Raw genomic sequence first — 14,858 nt, forward strand, 5'->3', positions numbered from 1 at the left:
TGCTGGACACTTTGCAGATAGAGGAATCGATGATACAGGGTTGAATGCCATAGTTTGGTTGTCGTGCAAACTTTAATCAAGTTGAAATAAAAGATACTATAGCTATAAATCAAGTCTGATTATAGCTTGCATGGATATCGAATTCAAACGGATTGTATTAATAGTATTGCACACTCTATCGAACCACTCGTTGCCCAAACTCCACCATAATTGAATTGAAAGTGCTCCATCAAACCACTTTTTGCAGTTGAGAATTCAGAGAAGAATCCACTATCTTAGGTAGCGGATCCCAGTCATAATCCACATCATGGCATACTCCTTCCACCAAACACATTCCATGGTGCCATGTCATTTAGATCTACTGTTTCAGAATACAGATCCCAATCACCCTCCACATCTTCGTCCACCTTGTCACCCAGCTCATCGGCTTGCTCAATCAAACATTGGATCCAAACAATCTGACTGCACGGAACCATCAAAAGCAATTTAATGAGGCCCGTACACACTTATAACACTCTTTCCTGCGACGCCTACACCAAAATGCAAAAAAAAGGTATGGTAAGGAAGACAAGAAAGAAAAATCTGGTAAAAACCTTGGGCTAAAATTGATAATAAATAAAAATGATTAACCGTTATAAAAGAAACCCTTAAAACTTAAAGGTGCTTAGATGGAAGAGGCTAGATAATTAAGGAAAGGTCGGTAAGAACCTTCGGCTAGAATCAAACCTATTAACACATGTGTAGGAGAAGGCCAATGCTTTACTTTTGTGTTTTAACCATAAAAACTATTATATGACGTATGTTACATGTGACATATTAAAAAAAAAAAGTTTAGGCAATGGCCCACCAAAAGGGGTATCTGCATGACAGATGTCATACCCCAACCAATGGCGGAATCATCGGAGTGAGACGAAATAGATTGCTCATCACACATAACACTATTTTGCGACAATAATTAACTCAAAACCATTTTCATTGAAAATTCAAATTGTCAAATACAATACAAGGAAATTCAAATTACAACATCAAAGTTGGAAATCCTTCTTTCAATCCTTTACACCATGAAAATGTTTAGATCTATGATAGATCTTAACTTGTTTATGTGGAAATCGGTTAGAGCTAAGCTATTCATGGTTGAATGATGCCAAAGCTTGATGTTCTTCAAGAACACCATGATGACATCACCCAAGAACACTTAGATCTTGGTGATTTCACGGTTAGAATCCAAGTTTTGAAAGATAGAAAGTTGTAGAATCAAGTATTGATCAAGATCGTACAAGAATTAGAGTGAAAACTTACTGGGATTGAGAGAAATCTGAGAAAAGGTGAAGAATAGGAGCTGGCCGGTCAGAACTTTTCCAAAAGTGGAAATGAAGACAAGGACAGCCCTATTTATAGGCTTCCAAAAGAGGAAAGTGGCAGCCGATCGGCTGGGAGCTCCGATCGAGTGGGCTGCTCGATCGGCTGGCAAGATGCTAGCCGATCGGCTGGCCTGTTCGATCAGGATGCTTCCTGTTCGATCCGCCACACACTTTGAGCATTTTTGCGATGATTTTCGACGTTTCGATTTCGATGGACGATGATACGAATACGATAGAGTTCCTAGTCAAATTACTTTTAATCCCAGCCACTATATCTAACATACAATCTTTGTTAAGTCACGTTTCGATGTTGGTTTCGATTGAGTTCGTTTGCCTTTCAAGTTTCGATTCGATTTTCGATTGATTTGCTTGAATACCACACCAAACATAAAGTAAACATGCACAAGTATCACATAAGGCACACACACACGTATAACAACACCACAATTCGCATAATTCGAGTCTCGAGTTCGATTGATTGTTAGATCGGTTTGATTGCTGATTAGTTAACTTTATCGCATTGTTACTTCCTACTATTCACAGTCGTAGATCGGTTTGCTTTAAAACGCATTCGGTTACTTCGATTCTTGTTGATTACAACACTTACTCCACATAATACAACTAAAATATAAATCGACTATCTACAGTCAAAGAAAGTCAAAGTTAACTTGGACTTTGAGTTTGACTTTGACATTTGAAAACACGGGGTGTTACAGCCTCCCCTTGTTTAGGGAATTTCGTCCCGAAATTAGGCTCGAAGGCTACACTACACCGTGATTTACCAATTTGATGCTTCAGATCTATTTATTTAAACAACTGCGGGTACTTGGCCTTCATGTCGCTTTCGAGTTCCCAAGTGAACTCCGCGCCTCGTTTGCCTTCCCACCGGACCTTCACGATTGGGATGCGAGAGCGCCTGAGCTGCTTGGTTTGGCGATCCATGATTTCGAGAGGCTTTTCCACGAAGTGTAACGTTTCATTGACCTGAAGATCGTCGAGTGGTACGATTAGATCATGATCAGCAAGGCATTTTCGGAGGTTAGAGACATGGAAAGTCGGGTGGACGTTACTGAGTTCCTCCGGTAATTCGAGTCTGTAGGCGACTTTTCCGATTCTTTCCAGAATCCTAAAAGGTCCAACATATCGAGGCGTGAGTTTCCCTTTCTTGCCGAATCAGACTACACCCTTCCAAGGAGATACCTTTAGGAGTACGTAGTCACCAACTTCAAATTCAAGGGGCTTGCGTCTTTTATCGGCGTAACTTTTCTGTCTGTTCCGAGCTTTTACCAAATTGTCTCTTATCTGGTGGATTTTTTCAGTCGTTTCTTGTAGAATCTCGGGACCGGTTAGTTGCGAGTGACCGATCTCGTGCCACACAATAGGCGATCGACATCTTCTACCATACAAAGCCTCAAAAGGTGCCATTTGGATGCTGGCATGATAGCTGTTATTGTACGAGAATTCCACCAATGGCAGGTGTTTGTTCCAACTACCACCAAAATCTATAACACACGCTCGGAGCATGTCTTCAAGAGTACGGATCGTTCTTTCAGTCTGTCCGTCGGTTTGAGGGTGGAATGCAGTACTCAGATTAAGCGACGTACCAAGGGCCGCTTGAAACGTTTACCACAATCGCGAAGTAAACCGAGCGTCGCGGTCCGAAATGATGTCACGAGGCGTACCATGATTACGAATGATCTCGTCGGTATAGATTTGGGCTAGTCGTTCCACCTTGTAGTCCTCTCGTATAGGCAAAAAGTAGGCTGACTTCGTTAGACGATCAACTATGACCCAAATACTGTCGTGACCTGATGGCGTGGGCGGGAGCTTCGTTATGAAATCCATAGCTATACTCTCCCACTTCCATATAGGTATCGGCGGTTGTTCGAGTAAGCCAGAAGGTCTTTGATGTTCAGCCTTGACTCTTGCACAAGTTAAACAGCTTCCAACGTACAGAGCGATATCCCTTTTCATACCCGGCCACCAGTACTTATAAAGCAGGTCCTGGTACATCTTATCTGCACCGGGATGAATATAATACCGGGATTTGTGGGCTTCGTTCATGATAATCTTTCGCAAATCGGTCCGCTTAGGGATCCAAATTCGGTCCAGATAATAGAATATCCCGTCAGGTTTGCTTACTAACTGAGCTCCATCGTGATAGATCTTTTCTCTCTTCAATGTACGCTCGTTAAAGCAAGCATGTTGAGCTTCTTGGATGAGGGTTTCGAGGTTGTGTTGTGCTTGGATGTTTCGAGTACTGAGCACGTAACTCTTTCTGCTGAGAGCGTCAACAACCACATTCGCCTTGCCTGGGTGATAACGAATCTCACAGTCGTAATCATTTAGAAGTTCTACCCATCGGCGTTGACACATATTAAGCTCTCTCTGATTAAAGATGTGTTGCAAACTCCTGTGATCAGTGTAGATTGTACACTTAGTGCCATACAGGTAGTGTCGCCAAATCTTTAATGCAAAGACAACCGCGCCTAGCTCGAGGTCATGGGTTGTATATTTCTTCTCGTGGATCTTGAGCTGACGAGATGCGTAGGCTATAACCTTGTCTCGCTGCATGAGAACACAGCCGAGACCAAGGTTAGAAGCATCACAGTAGACGATGAAGTTGTCGCTTCCGTCGGGCAGTGTAAGAATCGGCGCGTTGCACAGCATATGCTTGAGGGCTTGAAAGGCAGTCTCTTGTGCGTTTCCCCACACAAAAGGCTTGTCCTTATGGGTGAGAGCGGTAAGCGGCACAGCGATCTTGGAGAATCCTTCGATGAATCGTTGATAATAGCCCGCTAGTCCGAGGAAAGAACAAACTTCTGACGGGTTCTTAGGCGTAATCCAGCTTTTGACAGCTTCAATCTTCGCAGGATCGACATGGATACCCCGACTATTCACTATGTGACCCAGAAACTGAACCTCCTCTAACCAGAATTCGCACTTGGAGAATTTGGCATAGAGTTGGTTCCCCTGAAGTAACTCGAGAACCAAACGTAGATGTTGTGCGTGTTCGGCTTTTGATTTGGAATAGATCAAGACATCGTCGATGAACACGATGACGAAACGGTCAAGATAAAGCTTACACACACGATTCATGAGATCCATGAAAACCGCGGGCGCGTTGGTTAAACCAAAGGGCATGACAACAAATTCGTAATGGCCATAACGGGTTCGAAAAGCGGTTTTAGGAATGTCTTCCTCTTGAATCCGTAGCTGATGGTATCCTGAACGCAGATCGATTTTAGAAAAACATGCTGCACCTTGTAGCTGATCAAACAAATCGTCAATTCGTGGCAAAGGGTATCGGTTCTTGATGGTTAGCTTATTCAATTCCCGATAGTCGATGCACATCCGGAACGACCCGTCCTTCTTTTTGACGAAAAGGACTGGCGCGCCCCAAGGAGGGTGCTTGGGCGAATAAAGCCTTTTTCGAGTAATTCCTGGAGTTGGTTCGAGAGTTCCCTCATTTCGGATGGAGCGAGTCGATAAGGGGCCTTGGCAACGGGGTTAGCTCCAGGAATGAGGTCGATGCGAAAGTTGATATCACGACTAGGTGGTAGTCCGGGAAGATCGTCAGGGAACACCTGAGGAAATCCACTAACCACTAGAACATCTTTTACTTCAACTTTCTTTTTCTTTCCCTTCTCCGCTACTACGATGTTGGCCAAGAAGGCTCGGTATTCCTTGCGGAGATACTTGCTGGCTTGAATACACGACATAAGCTTGAGACCTTTCGACGTTGTTTCACCGTATACACATAGGAGATCACCATTTGCGAGCGAGAATCGAATCATCTTTTCAAAGCACACAACTTTAGCATGGTTTTCACGAAGAAAGTCCATGCCTATTATGACATCAAAACTTCCGAGTTGCATCGGAATAAGGTCGATTGGGAAGATGTGATTGTTGAGTTCGAGAGTACAATCACGGAGTACTGAGTTAACGGCAATAGTTCTCTCTGTAGCAACTTCGACTTCGAATGACGAGGATAGATAAGAGCGCTTACGACTAAGGAGCTTCTCGAATTCAAATGACACAAAGCAGTTATCGGCTCCAGTATCAAACAAACATGATGCATAAATACCATTCACAAGGAACGTACCATTAACCACGTTGTTATCCGCCTGAGCCTGGCGGGCGTTGATGTTGAAGGTTCGGGCATGGGCTGCTTGCTGCTGTTGCTGAGGCTGCTGTTGTTGCTGGGGCTCTTGCTTAACCACCCTGTTCGGGCACCTGTTTGCAAAGTGGTTAGGGTCACCACATGCAAAGCAGACTCGAGCATTGACTGCAGGTGCTGGAGCTGCTGGTTGGCCTTGAGGAGTAGGGAGTAGAGCTTGGTTGACAGTAGCTTGAGCTGGGGTTTGACGGGGACCGTAGCGGCAGTTCGCAGTGAAATGACCGTAGAGGTTGCAGTGAGCGCAAAAACGACAAGTTAGACCCACTGGATGATGATACGAACATGTCGGGCAGAGTGGGTGAGGGCCTTTGTATGCACGCTTTGCTGGCGGTGCATTAATCACTGGAGCTGAACGTTGGTGTTGCTGCTGTTGAGCTGGTACAAATTGCAGGGGAGCAGCGGTGGTTGCGGCAGCACAACTCTTGTTGCTGGAGCTATTGTTGTGGTTCTTCTTCTTCCTTCTTGAGGACTTGGAGGATTGAGCAGATGAGTCGGTGGGTGTTGCAGTGGCTTGATGCAGAGACTTGGTTTGCTTATCCCAAAAACCTGACTTGACTCGCTTATCGTTGATCTCAGCGGCGAGTAGGTAGGTTTCCTCGATTGTTGCTGGCTTGGCGGCGTGAACGAAGTCGGCTACACAGTCGGGTAGAGCTCGGATGTACTTCTTGATGGCTTGATCTGAGGTCTTGACTTGATCAGGACAGATAATGCTAAGCTGCTTAAAGCGAGCAGTGAGAGCAGCGTTGTCTCCATCCTTCTGCTTGATTCCCCAGAACTCGTCCTCCAGCTTTTGGCGCTCATGAGGAGGGCAGAATTCTTCGATCATAATCGCTTTCAACTCCTTCCATGATAGCCCGTAAGCTGCATCATTTCCGCGCTTGTTTCGTTCGGCCGTCCACCAGTCTAGAGCACGGGACTGGAAGACGCCTGTTGCATTGAGTGTACGGAGATGCTTATGACATCCGCTCTGGCGCAGAGTGACTTCGACCGAGTCGAACCAGTGAAACATGGCTGTCGGACCATCTTCGCCAGTAAACTCCTTTGGCCCGCACGCTTTGAACTGCTTGAAGCTGAAAGCAGCCTTGCTTGAGTCCTTAGGGATTTCAGCTCGTGATTCTTCAGACGACTTGCTGGCGTTCTCATACACCTCACTCACAGCTTTCGCCGCAGTTTTGGAGATGATAGCAGCGAGACGTCTGTCCCTCTTTTCCTGGCGGGTAAGTGGGGCTCGGGGTCGGGATCCAGACGACGACATGGTCTGCATTAGACATCGTCACGAGTCTCAACACAACGAAATCGAATCTCGCCTCACACGTCTACTACTATCTAAAGCTTAGAATCACGTCGAAACACATATCACGTAAACACATATGCACAACCACAGATGCACGTAAGCACAGGAGCACATAAACACAGAGGCACATAAACACAAAAACACGTAACCATTTAATCACATAGCAGTCAGAAAACAGAAACCTATCCTTCAAAGTTCGAGTGTCATTCGAATATGGTATCGAATTACCTAACTTAGTCGTATAGCACAGTATGATATCGTCTAGATTTGCGATAGCTGTGTGTCGATTAGGGATAGAATAACAGTACGAGTCGCGTGTGTCGATTGAAATTTGACAGCAGAATCGAATAACATCCCGAAATATAAACACAAACAGAGAAGGCAAATATAAAACACATACAAAACACAAAACAGAGAAACACATAAAAATCAACGAGTCATCAGAGTACGCGGTTACGGTTCTCAGAATCGAAACACATAAATTCGAGAGGTAGATTGTCTGCGGCTACTAGACATCGACTACCCACGACAATTCGACTATTCGCAGTAGACTTGTCGTCACTTTCGACTCTAGAGGTCGTGTTTCTGCCTCGATTCTCGGGCATTCCACACGCGTTCCCTAGGTCATACTTGTGAGTTCAGGTCGTTGGAGTCCGTCGAATGCCTTGGTGAGATAAATAAGTACAGAACTAACTGCCAAGGTCAGGGTTTCACCCCTTGGCTTAGCAATTTCTTCCTTGTTTTTTTTAATAAAAATAGAGGAAGTTATGCATCAAAAATATGGATTTCACTCCTGATTTGGTATAATCTCCCTTGTTCGTTAGTAAAAATAATGAGATAAGCATAAATAAACGAATTGAATCGGCATAAGTCAGGCAGCTTGGTCAGGAGTTTGCGGCTTTCACACCTATTCCCAACCAAATCTACTGACTTTATTTGAAAATTCGAGCGCAGTGATAGGGAAGAATTACATAACAAGGCACATAAACTGGGTCTGATGGTTCCTAACTATAGTCTAGGTCTCTAAGACAGCGACCCGGACTAGGTCGTGTCTGCCTAATTCCCTATAGTTATGGCTCTTATACCAATCTGTCACACCCCAACCGATGGCGGAATCATCGGGGCGCGGCACTGAGCGAAACAGATTGTCCAGAAGTCTCCACAACAACTATTATTACAAATTCAGTTAAGTGATACGTCCCATACAGTATCCCAAATAAATAAACAAGTTATCATAGAATACAACTAAACAAACAGTACTGTCTCGACAACTCAGATTCAATTTATTACAGACCAAATGTTTTAAAGTACTGCCTAGAGTCATTAAGACTCATCCGGACAAGATCTACACACAACTAATGCCATAGATGCTTGATCGAACAACTCCAACGGCTCCATGGCTAGAGTTTATTCGCTTTTAGAGACCCCTAGGTAGGCTACGACCTACAATTGCTATATGGGCTCTAAAGCTTTATTATTGCCTCGCTTTCCTAGCAAGCTAACACCTTAAACACCTGTCACATACGTTTAAAATAAAGTCAATACATAAAATGTAAAGGTGAGCACACAAGTTTAGTAATAGCATATAGAGTTCGAATAGTTTACGCATAACCAGGCACGTACACAGAGGAAAACGATGCATGTTAATTATCGACATGGGACCATCGATACCAACGACTACGGGTTGACCGTCCGAGACGGTTCGCAATACATGATTACCATCGTAATCCATGCAAGTATTTGTCCTTAACAACCCCCGTGTGAACGGGTGCTGAGTCCAAACTATAGTACTATGTTGCTAAGGCAGGTAGAGAGCATTCCACGTGTAAACATAATAAACAACATTCATTTAGTCAAGTAGCACATGCAAATGGTCAGCGTTCAAATAGTTTGTGTTTGATTGTGATTTGATAGGTAACGTATGTAACACCCAAAAGTGCTAAAGCAAAAAGGGTTCGAGTATACTCACAGTGATTGATTGTGGATTGAAGGGAGCGCTTAGAGTAAGATTAGCCTGAATAGTTAGATAGCATAACGATAAGTAACGCGGAAAAGTAAACAAGTATGGATGGATCGGATGGGCTGGTCGATCGAACGGCAGGTTCGATCGGACGGCCTGTTCGATCGGCTGGTATATCCGATTGAACAGTCCTGTTCGATCGGCCGGTTGGCTCGATCGGCTGGACCATTCGGGTGGATTGTTTCTTCCTCTGTGTGTTCGTGTTAGAGGATTTGAACTTTGGAAGTTTTTGTTGCAGTATTTGAGAACACTGAAGTGTTCCTACCTTTCAAGTCGGTCGATCGAGCGGTTCGCTCGATCGGCTAGCTCACTCGATCGGCTAGGAACTTCAGGAGTGGTCCTCAACTGAATGTCACTCGATCGAACAGTCTGTTCGATCGGCTGGCATTCCTATTACGAACGAGTTGTGAAAACGATTAAGTGTTGAGGCATAGTATCTCATGATCCGGACAGTAATGTTTACCAATCGAGTGCCCTATTCGATCGAACATTACTTCGTCAATACTATACTTCAAAAATGAGCAACTTAAATTTTTAGAAAAGCCTCTACAGATTGAAGACAGGAAAGTCAAGAATCTTAAACACAAGAGATTAGTTCTGGTCAAAGTGAAATGGGACTCCAAAAGAGGACCGGAATACACTTGGGAGCTTGAATCGGAAATACAAAGAAAATATCCACACTTATTCCAGCAGACCTCGAGGACGAGTTCTAAAACAAGGTGGGGAGGATATAACAACCCTCCTAATTATTTTCGACACCCTATATATTTTAAAGTGTCCCTATACGTCCTAAAATAAACCCCGTATGCGAAAACGGGCCCCGAATACCTTTATTTTTATTAAAATTAATTAAAAACAAATTTTAGGGGTCTTTGGCGGCCGCGTAAGACCACATCAGGGTCTACGCGGAGCGCGACAGCCCTGCAACGAGGCCTCACCTGGAGCCGCCACGTGTCAAACACTTGTCGAACCTATCTTGTTGACCGGACAAAGCTACCCCGTAGACCCCCTACTACGCGGGCCGCGTAGCCCTTGGCTACGTCCTTCGCGGGCCGTGAGGGAAGTCGAAAGGTCGCCTATAAATTGAGGCCCTGAGCCTCAGTTTCAAACCGTTCATTCTCGATCTCTCTCTCTAAATTCTGCATAGATAACATAATTTTCGGGCATAATACCCCCCCTAAATAACAAAGTTCTGCTCCGTTGTAAGTATCATAACCCCGGTTACGTATTAGATACGCTGCCCGATTGATCCAGGGTTCCGTAACGGCTGTCGTGGTTCTGCCCGACGTAGTCGTTGGAATGCCGTCTCGGGGAGGGTATTACTAATGTAAATATTGGGTTATTATACTAACGCGTGTGCATTTGTGTAAATTATAGATAATCACCAGGAAATCCTTAAAGGAAACCCTAAGACAGCAATGTGAGTAATCTCCTTTTTGCAAATTGTTTTTACAAAACCTCACATAATTAATAATATATTAAACAGTTATTGAGTATTTGTATTCTACAATTATCGTCGGTATGTTGGGGTTTTGTATACAAAATTTGTTACTACCTTGCGAGGAGTAACATGATCACAAGTCGGGTTGACAGTACCGTGGGTGGTAATTTAGTAGATGGAAACAAATGTAATTGCGCCACCGCCCTCAATACTGTACAATGGTTTTTATTAAACTCGATTAAACTAAGATTTACTCACCAGTAGGGGTGCAAACGAGCCGAGCTACTCGCGAGCTACTCGAGCTCGGCTCGAAAAAAAGCTCGAACGAGCCGAGCTTAAACGAGCTCGAGCTCGAGCCCGAGCCTAAAAACAAGCTCGTTTAGTAAACGAGCCCGAGCCCGAGCTTCGCTTATCGAGCTCGAGCCGGCTCGCGAGCCTAATCGAGCTTTCTATTTATATATATTTTTTATTAGTATATTAAACATATATTTATATAATAATAATTACCTTTCATATAAATATAAAAAATAACTAAATTATATATATAATAATAATTATTATTAATATAAATTCATTAAAAAAATACTAAACGAGTCGAGCCCGAGCCGAGCTCGAGCTTGAAGAATTACATTCGAGCCGAGCTCGAGCTTCAGAAATAAAGCTCGAATCGAGCCGAGCTCGAGCTCGAGCTTTCATATGTTAAACGAGCTCGAGCTCGAGCCTGGTCGAGCTCGGGCTCGGCTCGGCTCGTTTGCACCCCTACTCACCAGTATTTCCCACTGACAAAATGTTTTTAAACGCGTTTCAGGTAACAAAATGTGAAAGCCAAGTAGAAGCCAGCTGGACAGCATTGAAGGCTTGGAAAAGTGGTTATAACGTTACCTAAAATAAAGAGATGTTTTATTAAATAAAATAGGGTTTATCCCTATGAACATGTGTGTACTTAAAACGTGGGATTATTCCCAAGTGTTTAATATTATAAAAGTTTGGTATTTTACTCTGATAAAATATTTCCTAACTACGGTCTTGATGTAATTTCTGCTGCCAAAATGGATAAACCAGATACCACTGAAACTGGCTATGACCGCCTGTTCCCGGGTTTGTTAGGGGACGGGGGTTGCGACATCTGACCTTGTGCACGACCAGCAGAGCACTCCAACAGCTTCTAAGTGAATTCAAACTCACTTTCCTTTACATTTTCATACTTGTTTCTTATACTTTTCTTCTACTTTTTCTACTATTTTTCCATTCTTGCAACTAGGTTATTCTCTAGGAAGATTTCACAGACTTGCCATGGCAATCTGAATAATGAAGCTCACCACATTGAGATCCAAGTTGAAGATTGAAGTTCTATTTTTCAAACTTTTATAAAATGCTTTTTGATATCGAAACTTGGCAGAATCAAGAACCCACCGAGCTCACAAGCTAAGTCTATAGCTGTGGGTTAGTATTGAGGTTGATTCCAACCAAGAAACGAGCTTATTTAAACAAAACCGAACCAAACTCGCCCCAAAACAGAGCCACTCGCACGAAGGAAGAGCCCACGCGTGCGACTGGGCATCCCACTCACACGAATGGACATCCATTCGCGCGTAAGGACTCTGTTACCCCGTTTAAAAATTTTTCTAAGCGTTGAATGATTATCTCGGATCCCGTCTTCAGTATGGGTGAATCAATGTTTAACAGAAGTGTGAATTATGAAAACCTTGGTTTTCAATCTAGTTCCACCGCCTCACTTGGACTTGCAAACGAACACCCAAACAGTCTTCTAGACTCAAAGTAAGTTAACCCCGCTTCACCTCCAACACTTGCCATGTTGGGAATGACACGCCTGGGTTGTCCTTGTTCGGCTGTTTGGTATTTACTTACTGTATTATTAACTTTCTGTTATATTCATGACCAACTGGTTTGTTAACACTGTTAATAAACTTGTGCTTTGGTGAAACTTATAACGAGGTGTTATACCTCCATGCATGACTTCTATGAACTCTCTGACGTACTGGACTATTATTATAACTATATAATATAATATGTAACATAACTGAACTCACAACGTAACCGGTTAATGGTTAAAAAGTTCAAACGAACTTCTGTTCGCACGAATGATGCCTACTCGCGCGAAGGAAACCTTCCATTTGCACGAAACAGTGTTGTGATGTTTCGGTTTTCCATTAATCTCAGTTCTGGATTCCTCGTTGTGATTCTATTAGGCAAATTGGGACTCGTGAAATCACAGTAACTTAGTGTGACAACGAGTGTTCAAACGGGATATATATTCGTGTTTTTATACTTTAAATTCCAAATCCGAATCCTCCGTTCAACTCCAAACGACTTACACCTTTGTTTACCCCATGTAGGGTAACCTCGGTGTTCCTACTTCAACTCAACAACTCAACGGGATTATCAAACAAAGATTTGCAAAGTTTACTCGAACACCCTTTTTATTTTTTACACTTTTGGGTGTAATATGTTTACTTATTCAACTTACACAATCACACATACTTTATGTAATCATAAGCAAACAATCCAATCATGCATGCTTAATACGTTATACTTGATTCGTGTTACCAGAACATTCTTATGTGATAAACTTGTCATTAACTTCGTACGAGCTTCCCCTTAATATGTATAGTGCTATAGGAGTAACGCACCGCTCATAGTCTTGTGGTCATGTTAAGTTAAAATAGAACGGTCCTATCGTTGCTATGATAGGATTACGCTAACGGTCTTTGAGTTGACGCTTTAATCGCATGCCAGTTTTTACGTTAGTATAGATAACAAGTTTTGCCATGTGGATTCGTTTAATCATTTTTATACTTATACCATTTTGTTAAACTTGTATACTCGCAATATATCTTGTATTGATTTTTATACTTATACCATTTTGTTAAACTTGTATACTCGCAATATATCTTGTATTGAAATATACTTTGAACATGTTGCAGGTTGATGACATTGATGATCATGGAATTTAGTAAGGATGATTAGAAACACACTTAGAATACTAGAATTGCTGTATTTTGTTTATTGTAACTTGTTGTATCGTTTTAAGAACTTGTTGTACTTTGATTTCCAAATGTTGTACTTGACAATTATGCAATGAAATGAAATCGGTTTTGATTAAATATTGTCGTAAATAGTATTATGAAGTCTCGAGAAATCTCGTCCTCGTCCCGTCCCGATGTTTTCGCCATGAGTTGGGGTGTATCATTGTATAAGTTAAATGCATATAATATAGTATAAATTGGATAAAAAGCATGTTATAATGATTGTTTATTTGTTTTTATGCGTGGACTTTGCCCTAGCTACTTTACACCAACCCACTTTAGTGTAGAGCTTGATCCCATTTTTTCATCCACCACCTAACTTTTCTTTGAAGTAAACTAAATTCTAGACTGTTTAGTCACCTTTCACCATCTCATCGACACCTCCTTTCTCATCGCCATTTTCAATATAAGCAAAGCCATTCGAACACCTCCCATATAGTAGCGATTCACAAGTACTCAGCTAGACCGATGATGTATGTTGTTCGTAGTCTAGTTATCAAAACACTAATTTTATAAACAATTCATGATAAAAACTGAGAAAAAAACACAACTTGAAATTAGGCCATGATTGTGATTTTGTACTTAGAAACGCGACCTGTGATCAAATGACCACCAATTCATTGCATATATATAGAGCCGTCTTTGAGGGTGTGCAGGGTGGACAACTACACAGAGGCCATGTTCTAGAGGCGGCTAAAAATTTGTTTTCCTTGTTCAGGTAGCATAGGTTGATTAACATATATAAACTTAGAGGCTGTTTGTTTACCTCTTAATGGTTCAGACCTCTTACACCTCTTACTGGTTCAGCACTTAATGGTTCAGACTGTTTGTTTCATGAGCAGATGACTGAATGGTTCAGACATTTGCCTCTGAATGGTTGAGATTTATACAGAGTCTGAATGGTTAAGACCTCTAATCTGAATTGGTCAGACACTTACCTCTGAACGATAACGATCTACTTATTAATCAACTAATCATTAAAACCCAAATACCCAATATCCATTTGGTCCTTTTAAACACCTAAAATAATAACTTAGATAACAACTAAGGGATCCATTACTCATAAACGGTTCCAACTACATACACATCGTGTGTTAGTGAAAATACTTCATCCATACGAGTATATTTGTTATTTTGTGTAGCGAATAAATTCTTAAAAAAATAATGTAAAACCTTTTTTCTTTTTAAAACAATCCAGACGTTTCAAAACAATTTTGTTCGCTAAAAATAAAAAAAAAAAATCACAAGAGCACGACAACAAACACGAATACATAAACACAAACACACGTAAAAGCCTATACGCTGTACCCATAATCACAAACATTTAGTGATGTGTTATTTGTAAGAAACAAATCGTTTAACAACCTAAAAAATACAAGGACATGACACTTGTATATTTTGTTACAAGTATCTTTATTCTTTACTAAAGAGCTGTTTGGCAACATCTGAATGGTTAAGTGCTGAACCCGAAAGAGGTCTGAACTAGTAAGAGGTTTGAATCATTAAGAGCCTGTA

The sequence above is a fragment of the Helianthus annuus genome, chromosome 11, assembly GCF_002127325.2.
Source record: "Helianthus annuus cultivar XRQ/B chromosome 11, HanXRQr2.0-SUNRISE, whole genome shotgun sequence".
NCBI lineage: Eukaryota > Viridiplantae > Streptophyta > Magnoliopsida > Asterales > Asteraceae > Helianthus > Helianthus annuus.